General features: G+C 33.3%; 1 long non-coding RNA gene across 1 annotated transcript in view; it reads right to left on the bottom strand.

The window, feature by feature from the left end:
• Positions 1–7,311: 7,311 nt before the first annotated feature.
• The window catches only part of LOC136795513 (uncharacterized), a 15,610-nt gene continuing 8,144 nt past the window's right edge, over positions 7,312–14,777 (bottom strand). Inside the window, exons 2-4 of the long non-coding RNA XR_010843136.1 lie at positions 9,486–9,543; positions 7,708–7,817; positions 7,312–7,636 (exon numbers count right to left, since the gene is read on the bottom strand). This is a non-coding gene — a long non-coding RNA (uncharacterized lncRNA). The remainder of the gene's footprint in view (positions 7,637–7,707; positions 7,818–9,485; positions 9,544–14,777) is intronic.

The following is a 14,777-nucleotide window of genomic DNA, read 5'->3' as shown; positions in this document are numbered from 1 at the left end:
TTAGTTATTTATATCTTCTTTTTTATTTATTAAATTGTTTACCCATCTGAAATTTATTTACTTGAGTTGGTACTGACACCGAAAAACCTGTCTTCCAAGCTTGTGCAGACTAAATACAAAATTTGTATATCCGGCAAAATATTTCTAGCGTATTTCATCATTTGTACACTTTATTAGATAAATACACATTTGAAATCAGAATTATTTGAAACAGAAAAAAAATTGACAAAAAATAACAATGAAATATATCTATATACATATAAGAAGATAGTCAGGGTTGCGGTCATAAAAAGAACAAAAAGTTTATAACTATTTTAATGTCTCACGTTTCGCTCCACTTTGCAGGGCTTCATCAGAGCTGTTCAAAGCGAAAGGTTGAACAGCTTCTGTTATTATTAGTTTTTTTTGTAGAAGTAGTAGTCTACGAAAAAAAAACTAATAATAACTTTCTTTTTAGGAGGTTTAACAATGTTTAATTTGATGCCTAATAGACATCTCTACATCAAACAGTTCCTGAGATATAGCCGTCATAAGCAAAACTTTTTGTCGGAAAAACAAGAAATAAACATTTTCTGAATTTATTTTACTAATATCATGAAAACTATTACTCTTACGAAAATACTAATCATAACTTGGTTATTCGGAAGTTAAATACGCTTTAATTTGATGCCCAACAGACATCTGTGCATGTAATAGTTCCTGTTATATAGCCGTCGTAAACAAAACTTTCCATTAGAAAAACGAGAAATGGACATTTTGTGAATAGATTTCGCTAATATCATGATCATGTTGGAAAATATTAAGATTTGAAAAACATTTTTACAAAACTGTTCTTTTATTATTTAAAAAATCGTTCAATAAAATTAATTACTACCTATTTTTTATTCTTATAATTTTTCTACTAATAATGTTTGTTACTAAAGTAAGTTTCATGTATAAGAGCAAAACCAGCAATAATCGAAATAATGCAACACACCTAATTAGATAAAACTTTAGTTTTTCATCAAATTTCAGATTGATAAAAAATGTAATAAATTAAGATGTAAATAACTAACCGTAAATAATTCTAATTTTGAGTTTCCAAAGTCGAATTTGAGTCTGCACAACGCGCGGCACAGCAGAAGCTTGGCATTTTTTTTTTGTGTCAGTATCAACCCTTGTTTCATATGAGTCAAAAACCAAGAGGTATGAAATTACGGCATTTTTAAAGTTTTTTTTTTACTTTTTGGAACGGCCGCCATTTTCAAACTTCCCTGGACTGGATTGGAAGACTCATCAGTTGTCACTCCTGACTCTTAAGTAGTTTACATTAATGAAAGTAGTTTACATTAATGAATTCGAACATTGGGGTGAAATAACTGCATTTTTTCCATGGGCTCATGTACTAGTTAGACATGATGCACTTCTTGATGAAAACAAATAAAACTAAACTATATACGATTAACTCAAGGGAAACAACCACCGTCCCCCCTTCATAACATGGGTTTTAAGTAAATGAATCATTAATGTTAAGAAAAATTAGGGGTCTTCACAAAGACTCTTCTATGAGTTCTCGGAGAGCCGTCACTACAACAGACCTTTTATTGCCGATGGGTGGTCAAATTGAGTACCGACACCTGCAATTCCTCAATGGTTTTGAAAGAACAGAAAATATTGTATGGACATCTGCTACGCTCTAGTAAAAGGAACCAGTGCAGCTCATTTTACATATTTATCTATATGTATATAATATATTTAAATCGTTTAAGGGTTTATAAATGTGATCTGTTAATAATCTCTCAAAATCACGGTCAGGAAATATTCGATACAATAACTAATACGCCATTATAAACGATATTCAGAATCGATTATCACAAAAAATAACAATATTCTACCCATTTGTATATCGATGTTTTAAAAAAATTATGAAGTTAGTTCAAGACCAATGAACTACAGAAAGATTGTAGATTCAGGAGAAAATCTTGGCAATGCAGAAAGGGTCCAGTGTGGGGACAATGTAGATGAGATCTCTATCTTTGGTTTTTCTCCTACTCCATTGTTTATTTTAGCAATACTTTGACTCTTAGCTCCAATATATTGTCATCATAGAGACATATGTATGCCCATATTTTTTTAAATAAACTCATTTATATGACAAGAAAATTTGTATATACAATTTTCATTTATGTCCACTACTACATACTTTGTAGTGATCTATTCTACCAGGTTCCAGTTCGTGGACAAATTTTTTTTTTTTAAACTCAAGCGTATTTTTAATATTTTCTTTTTACTTTCCTATTTACCTGAATATGAAACATATAGTAAGAGGAAATATTGAGATTAGGCTAAATTTCGAATTTGAGTTTTCAAGAGAAATAGTTTTCGAGAACTCATTTAAATACGCCATACAAACACTCCCTTTGAGATCTTTATGTACATGAGCATCCTAGCTCAAAAATAAAAGGTTATTCACATTTAATCATTAGGATTAATTAATAATAAAATGACCATAAATAAAAAAAAATCTTGTATTTTGGCAATTACCATATTTTTTTTTTTATATTCGATAATCAGTCATAATTGACATAAATACCAAACGGAAAATTGTTATGCCAAATAAAATTCCTTCAGAGTTCTTCAACGTAGTATAATATTTCTAGAAAAATTCAAGCTATTGGTATGATCGCAAGAAGACATTTTTTAGTAATGTATTTTTGTAGTTTCGATTAATTTGGTAATCTTGAATTAATGGCTACAATTATTGTGCAATTAAACGAAATAACCAATCATACTTGTTACTTTTAGTCCTGTTTTACAATTACTAAATACAAAACCGTTAACCACATAAATTATTTTTCTGTTAATACATACAAAAGTAGATTAATGTTTTTATATGGATATTACATTGAATATTGAAATTGAAAGATTTAAAAAAATGTATACCAAATTATATAAATAAATTTTTACCTATAAATGTTAACTGTCCTTAAAGATGCCGATGAATAGTAAAAAGTTCATTGAAAAATACACCACCACTATTTAAGTGATTTAAATCAGTTACGAAGCATGTTTTCACTGATTTTATGAAACAATTTAATGAGAAATATTATATAAACATACTTTTCATCATCATAAGATAAAAGGATCTATTACCAAAACAATTGAATAAAATGTTACCTTAAAATACCTTTTTTTAAGAACAAAATTCATTTATCTCAAGATAATCGGTTCAAAAATTGTTAATTAAGTAAATAATATAATTTCTAGAATTAAAAATTTATTGGAAAGCAAGGTCTCAACTATAAATGCAACAATTACAACTAAATAATGTTATATTAGTAACAATTGCTATAAAAATAAAACAGGAGAAGGATTCCTAAACATTACGAGGACGGCAATAAGTCACAGTGAAGGCCCTAAAATAAAGTTTCAGTGATTTTAATTAAATTAATTTAGGAAACGGGCAGCCAAAAAAAAGTCCCCTTGATATTGTTGGGTTACATAGTCAACAATCACATGCTTCCTCATTATTGCTTTCTAGTTTTATTATAAAGCCTTTTAATTATTATTATTATTATTATTTTTTCAGTTCTGATTGTCCAAATGTTTTATTTCAGTTTTTATTTAAATTTTCACAAATTAAATCTTGTATTTTATATTTGAATTGCATGTTAAATAAATATAAATTGAATGTTGATAAACAATCTATTATAATTTAGTTTATTATTACTATAACTCCTTATTATCTTTACTTACCTATATATCTTAAATACAGTAAGCATTGCGATCGTGAAAATAAATTGAATCTAAATTTCATTATAGAAATGAGCGTTTTGTTTTTGGTAAAAAATTAACTAAAAATTGTACTCAAAGTAATTAAAGTCACTAATTTTTGCATAGTTCTTGTTTGAGTGTTATATCTTTATATTCCTGCCATAGTTGTAGAAAAATATTAAAATTTTACTATGAGGAATATTATTATAAGTACAGAATTGAAAACTTAAAATTGAAGATAGCTATTCTGTTAACCTAAAAACTCTTGGAAAAATTGACAATGGGAGTATTTAGATACTGAATAATAATGATATCTATTTTGAAACGAGTTGGAATTACTTTCAACTGTACGTAAAAGTTGCATGGCACACCCTACCATTTTTTTTTATTATTGAGATCGTGATATCCGAAGAGTCCTTAATGACAGTAATTTTATATTTTCACGTCAAGAGCAGGGATAATTCAAATGCTCTCTGAGGTTTGTACTTATGTTTTATGGATACGCCATGTAATAAGTTACTTAAATATATGAGTAGAAGATAGTTGGGGGTGCGGTCAGAAAATAACTCAAATAGGTTAAGAAAAACCTCTTTTCATTGTGTATTGCTATGTATTGACAATCCGGGGTATTATTAAGGTGTTTCGTCAGGTCAGGGTATCCTTCTGGGAAGCTTTTAGCATCCTCGGATGTGGAAACATTTGTATTAAGTTTGTGACATTCCCAGAGGCCCCTGAGAAAATTAGATTGGCTAACCTTTAAGTATCGAAGCAGAAAATAGGTTAGGACGAGGGACCAGAATCAAATTAACCAGGTGCAGGCCCTTCCTGGACAAGTCAAACTTTTTGTTACACATCCTCGGCCCTGAGGAGGGGGACGCCTGCCTCGGGAGTCTTCGGACATCGACGACCAATGAGATAAGAGATTTCAAAATAAGGTAACGCCCAAAAAGGAGTAGTGGGAGAAAAAGAGTAGGGTAACAAGGGCAGGAAAAGGGGAGATTGCAGGACCAGACGAGGAGAAGAGCACAGGGACTCAACAGGAAGAGCTAGACGGAGGAGCACCTCAAGAGGAGGCAGCCTTAGAGGACTCTTTTATTGTGGTCGGTACCTCTATATATACATCTTCAATCAGCTGATCTACTCGATCACCTGACGTCGAAATAACAGATGACAAGGCTGTTACTCCCCTCACCAGTTTACAAACAATCCTCGTAAACTAATATTATAGAATATAATAATATAGAAAACAAAAACAATAAAGAAAAACTATTTACAATAAAAAAAATCCAATATACATATGATTGTAAAAACTCACAAGCTTAAATAAATGGTAAATACATAATTTAAACCTAATAATAAAATTTAAAAAAAAAATTCAAACAGTAAATGAACAAGTTAGAATGACAAAGAAAATATTTACAAAAATCAAAAACATAGAATGAAAAAAGACAATATTTACCAAAATCAATAACAATCACAAAAACAATAAATAGAATAAATAACTAAATTTTCTATAATCTAATCTTGTATGAGAACATTTAATTTTTTTAATTTTCATTGATGGATGTTTTAATTCTTTAATATGGACGGTTCTCTTTTTAGATTCTCTGATACATTCTGTTGTTATAATATTGTGTTCCCTTATAAATATAACCCTAAATGGACTCGCGTATCGCTATATCTCCTTACCCCTGTTAGACCCCAACTTTCTGTTTTCGATCGTCCCAATTTTGAATAAATAGAATTTATTTGTTCCTTCCCCTAAAGATGATTTCTCCGCCGATAATTTGAACCCAAATTGCCTGATTCTCTTCAATACGCTGTGTTAATATTACACATGTTTGTCTTTGTTTTTATTGAGCACTAGAAGATCATCCATATTAATCTGGCATACTAATTCTTCTATTCCCCTCGAAAACTCGTCCAAAGGCGCTGGAAGGTTATGGGAGCATTTTTTAGGCCAAATGGCATCCTTGTAAAGTCATAGTGGCCTCTCTGGAATTAGAATGTCGTCTTATGTTGATCCTTAGGGTGCATTTTGATTTGATGATATCCGGCCTTCAAGTCCAATGTGCTGAATACCGTTGCCCCGCTCAGCCTGTCCAAAATAACTTCAAATCTGGAGAACAGATACTTTTCGTTAATGGTATTCTCGTCCAGCTTCCAGTAATCTAACACCACGTTTTCCTTTCAGTAGTTTCACTTGACGCGCTCTCCTTTTTAACCACCCGCAATGGACTATCGTATGGGGATGAACTATGAATAATTATTCCCTGGTGTTTTAAACTTTTGAGGTCTTCCCGAATGTTGTGACGTAGCGCCTACGGGTATCTCCTCTCTTTCGCATATGTAACCTTATCTACTTTTAGTATGATCTATGGTTTGTCTTCCCGGTTGCCGCAAACATGTCTTAATCTTTTAAAAAAATCTTTATATTCTCTCATATGTCTCTGTCTCTAGTCCTCAACCTGATTGATTTTTCCAACCCAAGCGCCCTCGGTTTTTCTTTGTCGTTGACATTTGTATATGTTACCCCCCGACCTATTTCTTTATTTCCCCTTGATATTATTAACCCAAGTACCGACCTTTCCTAGCAGGTCACACCCCACAATCACTTTGTATTCCCTCGGCATACTACTTAAAATATGTATAGGCAAGTTCTCCATAATAAATCCCCACCGGTTCAACACTATCTCCACCTCCCCCTCTACCTCACAAGGGCTACCGCTTTGGCAAGGCTTCTCGGCACATGATGGCTTTGGAACTGCTGGTGTCAACCAGGCACCTCACTCGTGCTATCACTATTATAGGCAGTCCGCCTCTCTTCTCCCTCACATTGTAATTCAGCAGCGTGTGGTCGCCCCTCCTCTGACAACCCCTTCAGATGTCTCGCGTCTTCCTCTCTCCATTCAATCTGGATTTAGCTAGGCCTCTTCTATTTTCTTGGTTGCTAGCTCTCTATCGTCTCTGTGTTCTCTCCTCCTCCAAGGTTTGGGCATGTTTTTTGGTCGTTGGTATTCTTTCAGGGTCTAGCCCTCTCTAATGCTTGTTTCAATGAGATCTTTAACAATTTCCAGAAACGATCTCTTGGTAATCCTTTCTTCACCCCTAGCTCCTTTGCCAACTGTATCTTTAGGACCATGGATAAGAATTGCATCTGACCCTGTACCTGGATTGTTTCCATCATTTCGCTAAGTTTATCTTGTATTCTGTTAAAGCGAGCCAGGAGTTCCACGGCATACTGCCCACCAGACTGTTTCCGTTTCTTCAGTTTCGGTTTCATTTTTTCAGCTGACAAAGGCCATATCAGTTGATCTAAAAGAAAGAGGAAATAAAGGCGTTAGAATTAGTGAGGTATCTCAACACCCAAGGGCATCTTAAGAGCGGGGGAGGTATCAAGAGGTATATATTTATGCTTTCTAATTAATCCTTTCTTAAAAACTGTATTAACTCACGTTCTCTGTATTATTGCTAATACATGTTTTTTATAATATTGTAAGTTTTATAGCACATTTGGACCAGTACAACATTATTTTAGTTCTGTAATTGCGTCAATTCACTTAAATATTTTAAAGCTTTTCATAATAGTTTATACCGTCTACTTTTCTATTTTTGTACGGATTTTATTTTTTCATTATTTATAAGAATATATGAGCCAGTTTGATAATAATTTTTCTTTGTCTTCTTTCATGATTTTGTCTTGATTTTTCTGGTGTAATACTGCTTGTATCGTTTCTTTTTTTACCATGGTTGTTGTCTTCTTTTAACTTAGCACGGAAGAAGTCTTGAAATTGAGGCTGAAAAGTTGGCACAACAAAATAAGTACTACTTACAAGTGTGCTTCACTCCTGATTGCACCACCGACCATCTTCTCATATTAAACCTAGAGTCAACAAAAAATACATCACAATTTATTAATTTTAGTGATTTGCCTTGGTTTTTAATTGGACTTACTTATGTATAATAACTTTTGATGATTCAAGATTGCATACTTTTCCAGCAATTATGCCATTTCCTCTAATGATATCAGCGCTATTTTCTTCAGATTTAGCAAATAATAGGACCTAGAATATTGAAATGAAATTATTTTATAACCATCCAGTAATGAATTTGTTAAATATTTAATATTTATATAATTACATTTTACTCAAATATACAGTGTTGGTTCATTAATTACTTAATGGTGGCCCCTGTTATCAATCTTTGGTAAAGTGTTTTGGGAAACATGGCTCAGTTCTTCTTTGTTTCCTACTCTTTACCAATCGACTCTTTTAAGGCCTCATGCATCCCCCTTTTTTTTCTCAGCCTTCATCTTAGTTCAAACCTTCGGAAGATGTACTGTTTTTCTTTAGTAATACAACAGCGTTGGTATTGACAAGAATACAGTAGGTACCTTCCTCTCATTTCCATTTTATTTATTATCCAATCTCGTTTCCAAATAGCCGTTTTTCCTCCAACTTTTTTTTAATGTTCCAAAATCCTAAATTCCTTATTTATTTTTTAAATTATGTGGTTGTTAAAAAAAAATATCACTAAAGTTATTTGTGTAGTTATCTATGCCAGCTCTCTACCGCCATGAAGGCTAACATTGGAAGAGCATTTTCATTTCATGATTTTACGGAAAACATACTTTGCATTATTTAGCCACTTGAGAGCCCTCTTTCAATGTTTTAATTGCTTTTGGTAAAACATTTTGTCTATTTTACAACATTTCATAAAAGCCAAAAATCCCCATCTCATATTTTTACGAATTAGGAGGCAAATCGAGCCCAGTACCAAAAAAAACTTGGCTTCATTTATATGAGGAGACGACGGGTGTGGTCAAAGAAGAACACAAATAAATTAAAAACTTATTTATTTACTTGACCTCATTTATACTAAATTAAATTTATAAGTTTTTCTCTAAGAAGAAGGTCTTTCGATGACTGGATGTTGAGAAAAAAATCCAGAAGTTAAGTATGATTTATAAAAAATGTATAAAACAATGTTGGTCTGTTATAGGACCTAATGGTAGATTCAGTAAAGCCAAATCTCATTTCTTAGATAGAACTTTAACAACTTTATAGTGGTACAATTGAAACTTACTGACTTTCTATAAGTATTGAGTAATCGCTTCCTAACAAGGAAAAACCATGACTGGATCTGAAAAATCATTGAGACTTAAACAAATCTAAAAATATCCGTTTTCTCTTGAACTTTCTTTTTGTTTTTGGATGGCTACTATCGCTTTAAATTTAAATATTGACCACTAATGACCGGACATCGTGTATTGTAATAGTTTCTCAATAAATATTAAAGCTATACGTTAAATATATCTCGTTGTAATTAACATACATTAATACAAACAATTAATTAAGTTTCGATTACATCAATTAGAGAAAAAATTAACAGTAAATGTCTTGGATGACGTCAGCATCGCGACTTAGTGTTACAGTTGGTTATTCATTTAACATATAACATTCTATACTTGTTGGCAACTGTTTCCAAGTAAAAGGACCAGAGGAGTTGTGATTAGCCTCCAGTTCTGTAATAAAATGCAGCGCAAAAACGTCTATTTGCTCAGTTACGACGGAGGGGATTTGCATTACAGATAAGGCCGTACTTTTAAAAGAATCATTTAATGAACCTTTGAGTTTGAAGTTCCATCAGCAGCAGGAGGTTTCTTCATTACTTTCATCAGGTGGAAATAGATTGCACTCTGAAAATAAGGAGATAAGAAGACTATTACTTACTTATTAATTCAAATTTTTTAATAATTTATGGGCTTTTCTTCTTTCATTTTTCACATTCCTGAAAATATATTTCATTCAGTAATTCATTAATAATTTTTAATACATTTTTTTAAAAATTTATTATAATTCTAATCGTAAGTTAACTAATAAAGTATTAAACTTTCTCTTATTTTAAAAAATATTTTATTATCGACTTTTCCTCAAACCATTGATTTCCATCAACAATAAGTTAGAGGATCTCATACTCATTATTTCGATTTTCATTGCAATTGCATTTTTTTTAAGTCATCTGAAATAGACTAAAATCCTAATGTTAGTTATATCTACTCGATGAGTGAAGGATAGTTCTCCAATCATTTAAAAAAAAATTATTGTATTTCTTTTTCATGAATCTGTGTTAATATTCCAATTCCAGAGTTCATTCCAATTTCTTAATGGAAATAGTCTCTCAATTACCGATACAGCATGTAAGTATTTGCAGTTAATTTTGTTTTTATACATTTCTCTTTTATTTTATACTGCTTACACAAAGGGAAGTGGATTTGCACATATTATGTAAATACAGAGGTGCAGGTAGAATACTCTGGTTTCTTATTTCCTATAAATATATTTTGATAGATAGAGATCCTCAAAAATACATATTGTTATCAGTCAAGAAAAAAACTGCAATAATAAATATTTTGGAGGATGAGTCAAATGTAAAAAACTGTATGATGGTGACGTTTCCAATTTTATTATTCACATAGTCATGCCCTACAGTAAAATAAAAATAAAAGTTTTGTAGATAAAAATAATTTCTTTAAACAATTATTAAGCACTATTTGTATAGAATACAAATTAAGATTAATAAATAACAATATTACTAATTATTGTATTATAACTGTGTTTTGTAAAATGTTTATAACACAACAGGCTAAGAATGCAATGAAGATCGAAAGAAAAAATGTGGGGACTATTTTTTTGTTTAACTAAGCCCTAACCGTTCTTTCTAGCTGGTTGTCGGGCTATTTATTTCTGTTCTGGATATTATTTATTTATTTTTAGTATTGCCTTACGTGATTATATTGTTGGAGTAACAAGATTTTTAATTTACTAATTTTAAAGCTTTTTTTGTAAATAGCCCTATTATTATATTTTTTATAGTAATCATATTTTTTAGACTTCGATTAGAATTTTTTTTCCCATGTATGATTTTAAATGTATCAATTTAAATTTATATCCTGTTTGTCTAAAATGAGTTGTGCTCTATATTATAATATAGTAGTGTAGTATATTTAAAAAAAATAGACAATTAATTATCAATCAGTTACTTCATACATTCCCAAAAATTAAAAAAACAAAAACACATTATTTGGAAGTAGAAATAATTATAATTATTTGGTAGTAGAAATAAGTGAAACTTTTTTTAATAACATACAATAACAAACAAATAAGTTTAGTTGTATTATTATTAAGTGTACGATTAGCGTTCTTACCAAATAGTTTTTAACATATTTTTTTAAATAAAGAGAAATAATATAAAAAGAAACTCCTAATGACTTGATTGTCATATATGTACGAGGAAGGCCATAATCTGGTTGTAATGAATGCGTTGGCGAGGTGTTGGGGGATGTAAACCCAAGCAATGGCCTAATCGAAATGGATGAGCTCCTAACTACAGGATTGTGTCTAGGTCCCCTATTATGCATTTTGTATTGAATCTCTCAACTCTCTACTATATTACTATTTTATTATATTACTAAAATCATTTTTTATTTATGCTGAATGGATAAGGACTACTTTCTTTGGGAAAGAGATTAGAAAAAATGTCAACTAATAGAAATTCAATTAAAATTATAATATTGAACATTATGACGTATGGAGCAGAACCCATAAAATGTGATCAAAGGAAAAAGATTTTGTTTATAGAACTGGTGGAATGAAGTGTTAGGAATATCCAGAAGGGATTAGGCAAGAAACAGCGTGGAGAGGTTTGGTTCGGGTGGCCAAAAATCTACAAGGTCTGTAGAGTGAAAAAAAAAATATATATATATATAAACTTAAGTATCGTCAGGTGAAACTCTTTATTGGGTCAAGTACTTCTATATATACATGTCAATCAGCTGTTCGACTCGATCAGCTGATACGGCCAGTCAGCTGTTATCGGGCTTCGGCCGTAACCCAGGGGGGTGAGTTAACTCACGAACAATACTCATAAACATATACTGCATATTATTAAAATATATATAAAACATTGAAAACTATTTACAATGGACCATAGCCAGTAACAACAATAGTCATACAGTACTCATAAACATCATCATATATAAAAAATAAAATACATACATCCATAATACAAATACAAAATTGCCTAATGTTAATCCTATATACATAAATTAAACTTAAAAATAAAAGGAAAAGAACGAGGAGAACTCTCCGTACCATAAAATGAAAAGACTATATTTACAAAAAATATGAAATTTATATAAACAAAATTAACGAACAAATTAGAAACAAAAAAATAAAAAATAAATATATTACGTGTAGTATACCTACTTGTGACAATATGAGGAAACTCTATGTTGTGATTGCCGGAAGTTTTAACAATTCAGTGGGGACATTTCTTCTCTTTCTAGACTGTTTGACGCTTTTTATTGTAACAATATTATGTTCTCGAATGATGATCACTCTGAATGGGCCCTCATACCTCTACAGCTCTTTCCCTCTATTAGTTCCCACTTTCCTATATACCACTATCCCAATATTATTTTACCCATCAGGTCTCTGACATTCAAGTCATGTTGCGCCACTCTTCTATTTTTTCCGTGCAAATCCTGTGCCTGACTTTTGCCCGTAACATTTGACACATTACCGGCCATTTCATCTTCTCCCAGCAAAGTACTACGGTAGTCCCGTCGTCGCACCCTCATCCTAAAAAGAATTTCCAATGGGTCAAACCCCGTGACTGTGTGCATGGAGTGATTGTATGCTACTACTGTCCGTTCCATCGCGTCATCAAGTTCTAGTCCTCTTTCTAGCTGTTACACTCGTAGGTGGTCACTTAGAGTGCTATGAAGCCGCTCTATCCCTTGGATGTTGAGGAGTGCCACACCACTTCCAATATTCTCATTTCCTCTATGATGCTTACGTTATCAAATTCTCTCCCATTGTCGAAAGAAATTCTGTCCGAGATGCCATAGTATTAAAAACCATGTCCGAAAGACTCGTAAAACCGTCTCCGCTGTCCTGCACTGGGTATGCCATGGCCACCTTACTGACTATACCAATAATTGTGACTTATAGCCTTTCTAGGTGGAAGAATCAACCTTCAAATCGCTGAGCGACGCATTCATGGCAGGGTTCTCTTCTTGAGCTGTCCAAGAATCTCTTCGATTGTGCATTTCATACCACACCAGAAATATTTGTGCCGCAATGCTTGTAGAGTCTCGTTCAGGTTAGTTCTTCCTTGGTGATAAGCCAAGGTTACCTCCTTTCGATGTTCCTCGATAAGACCTCTCATAGTATCCACCATCGAATGAAATGAAAATGAATTAACGCCGAGCTTTTCCGTTCTTCATAGCTGCTGGATCTTTTCCGTCTCATACCGTCGCATTTCTAACAAATAAATGGGGGATTTTACCGGTTTTAGATGCTTCTTTTAGCACTCTGCATATTTAGTCATTATTCATTAACACCCGGTTGTGACCAGATAGTCGAAATGATACTACCACCATACAAGCTCTGTTCGATCTTCAGAAACCCCGTGGTGTTTGTCTTCCAAATAATCTGGTACCTCTTGTTGTTTGCAATATGCTCCATTTTCGCCATTTCCGTCGGTCTTTCATCGTTCGAACTTTCTTCTGCGGTCGTTTCCTCCCTAATCTGGCTCTCTGGTAAGGCTGATTGCTGGTCTTCTTCCGGAGTCCACTCCCCCAAGAACTGCCTTCGAACTCCAGATGTTTCCCCATGGTCATCTTCTACTGCGTTTATCATGATCACTCGTGAAAGCAAATCTGCTACAACGTTTTCCTTGCCAGGTTTATACCTGTGTCTTTGTTGTCCTGGCTTAACAGTTCCTTTCACCGTGTGACTATCGCGGACGATTCCTTTAACTTCTTAACGATTCCACCCATTCCAGGTTATTGTGGTCCGTCTGGACCCTGAATCGTCTTTCAAACAAGTAGGGTCGGAAATGCTCTATTCCCCACACAATTCCCAATAGTTCTTGTTCCGAGGTGCTGTAACGTGCTTCTGCCTCTGTGAGTCTTCTACTAGCATATGCCACTGGACGTGCCCATATCTCACCCTCCTAAAACAGCACCGCTCCCAGCGCGTACACGCTAGCGTCTGTTGCCAACGTGAATTGATTCTGAAAGTCGGGAAACGCTAGTACTAGTTCCTTCTGCAGCTGGTTTATACATTTACGAATATTGCTATCATACTACTTTTTTTAAGCAAATTATTAATGGGTGCAAGGTATTCCGCCATATTAGGGACGAAATATAATAGGAAGGATAGTAGCTTAATGCCTCTACTAACAACCTCCTAATTCCTTTTATGTCGGTCGGCACCACCATCCGATGTAAGGCTACCTTCTGCTCATCCGGTCTAACCCATTTCTGAGATATGTTATGTCCTCGAAAATTTATCCGTTTTTGTCCAAGCAATTACTTCTCCCGAGATAGTTTCAGTCCAAAGTCTCGCATCTTCTGGAACACCCTGTGGCGGTGTTTCACATGGTCCGCATTCGATTGACTAAATACTATGAGGTCATCCACGTAAACCTGGCATACTGCTTCATCTAACTCTCTCAAGAATTCGTCCATCACCTTCTGGAATGTAATGGACGCGTTCTTCAAACCGAACGGCAAAATCGTAAATTCGTAATACACCTCTTTCGAAAGTAAAAACAGTTTTGTGTTGGTTCTCTGGGTGGATACGAATCTGCTTTCAAGTCTAACGTACTAAATATTTTAGGCACTCCTAGTCTGTCAAGGATATTCTTAAACTTCGGTACCGGGTACTTCTCGTCGACAGTATTCTCATTGAGCTTACGATAGTCAATGACCACCCTATATTTATCCTCGTTCTCACCCAGGCAAACCTTTCTTCCGAACTGCCCATAACGGACTATTATAGGGTGACGTACTGTCCACAATGATTCTTTGTCTTCTTAAGTTTTCAATCTCCATTCTTACCTGCTTCCGGAAGCCTGGGGGTATCGTCATCCTTTAACATATGTCACTCTTTCCTGCTTTAGTTGAATCTCATGAAGCGTCCTTCCTGTTTCACTCAATACTTCTTCATTATAGA

The sequence above is a fragment of the Halyomorpha halys genome, unplaced genomic scaffold, assembly GCF_000696795.3.
Source record: "Halyomorpha halys isolate HHAL.00 unplaced genomic scaffold, Hhal_1.1 Scaffold316.1, whole genome shotgun sequence".
In the NCBI taxonomy this organism is placed as follows: domain Eukaryota; kingdom Metazoa; phylum Arthropoda; class Insecta; order Hemiptera; family Pentatomidae; genus Halyomorpha; species Halyomorpha halys.
Note: the sequence above shows the minus strand (reverse complement) of the source record. Positions and strands in the feature narration are given on the sequence as shown.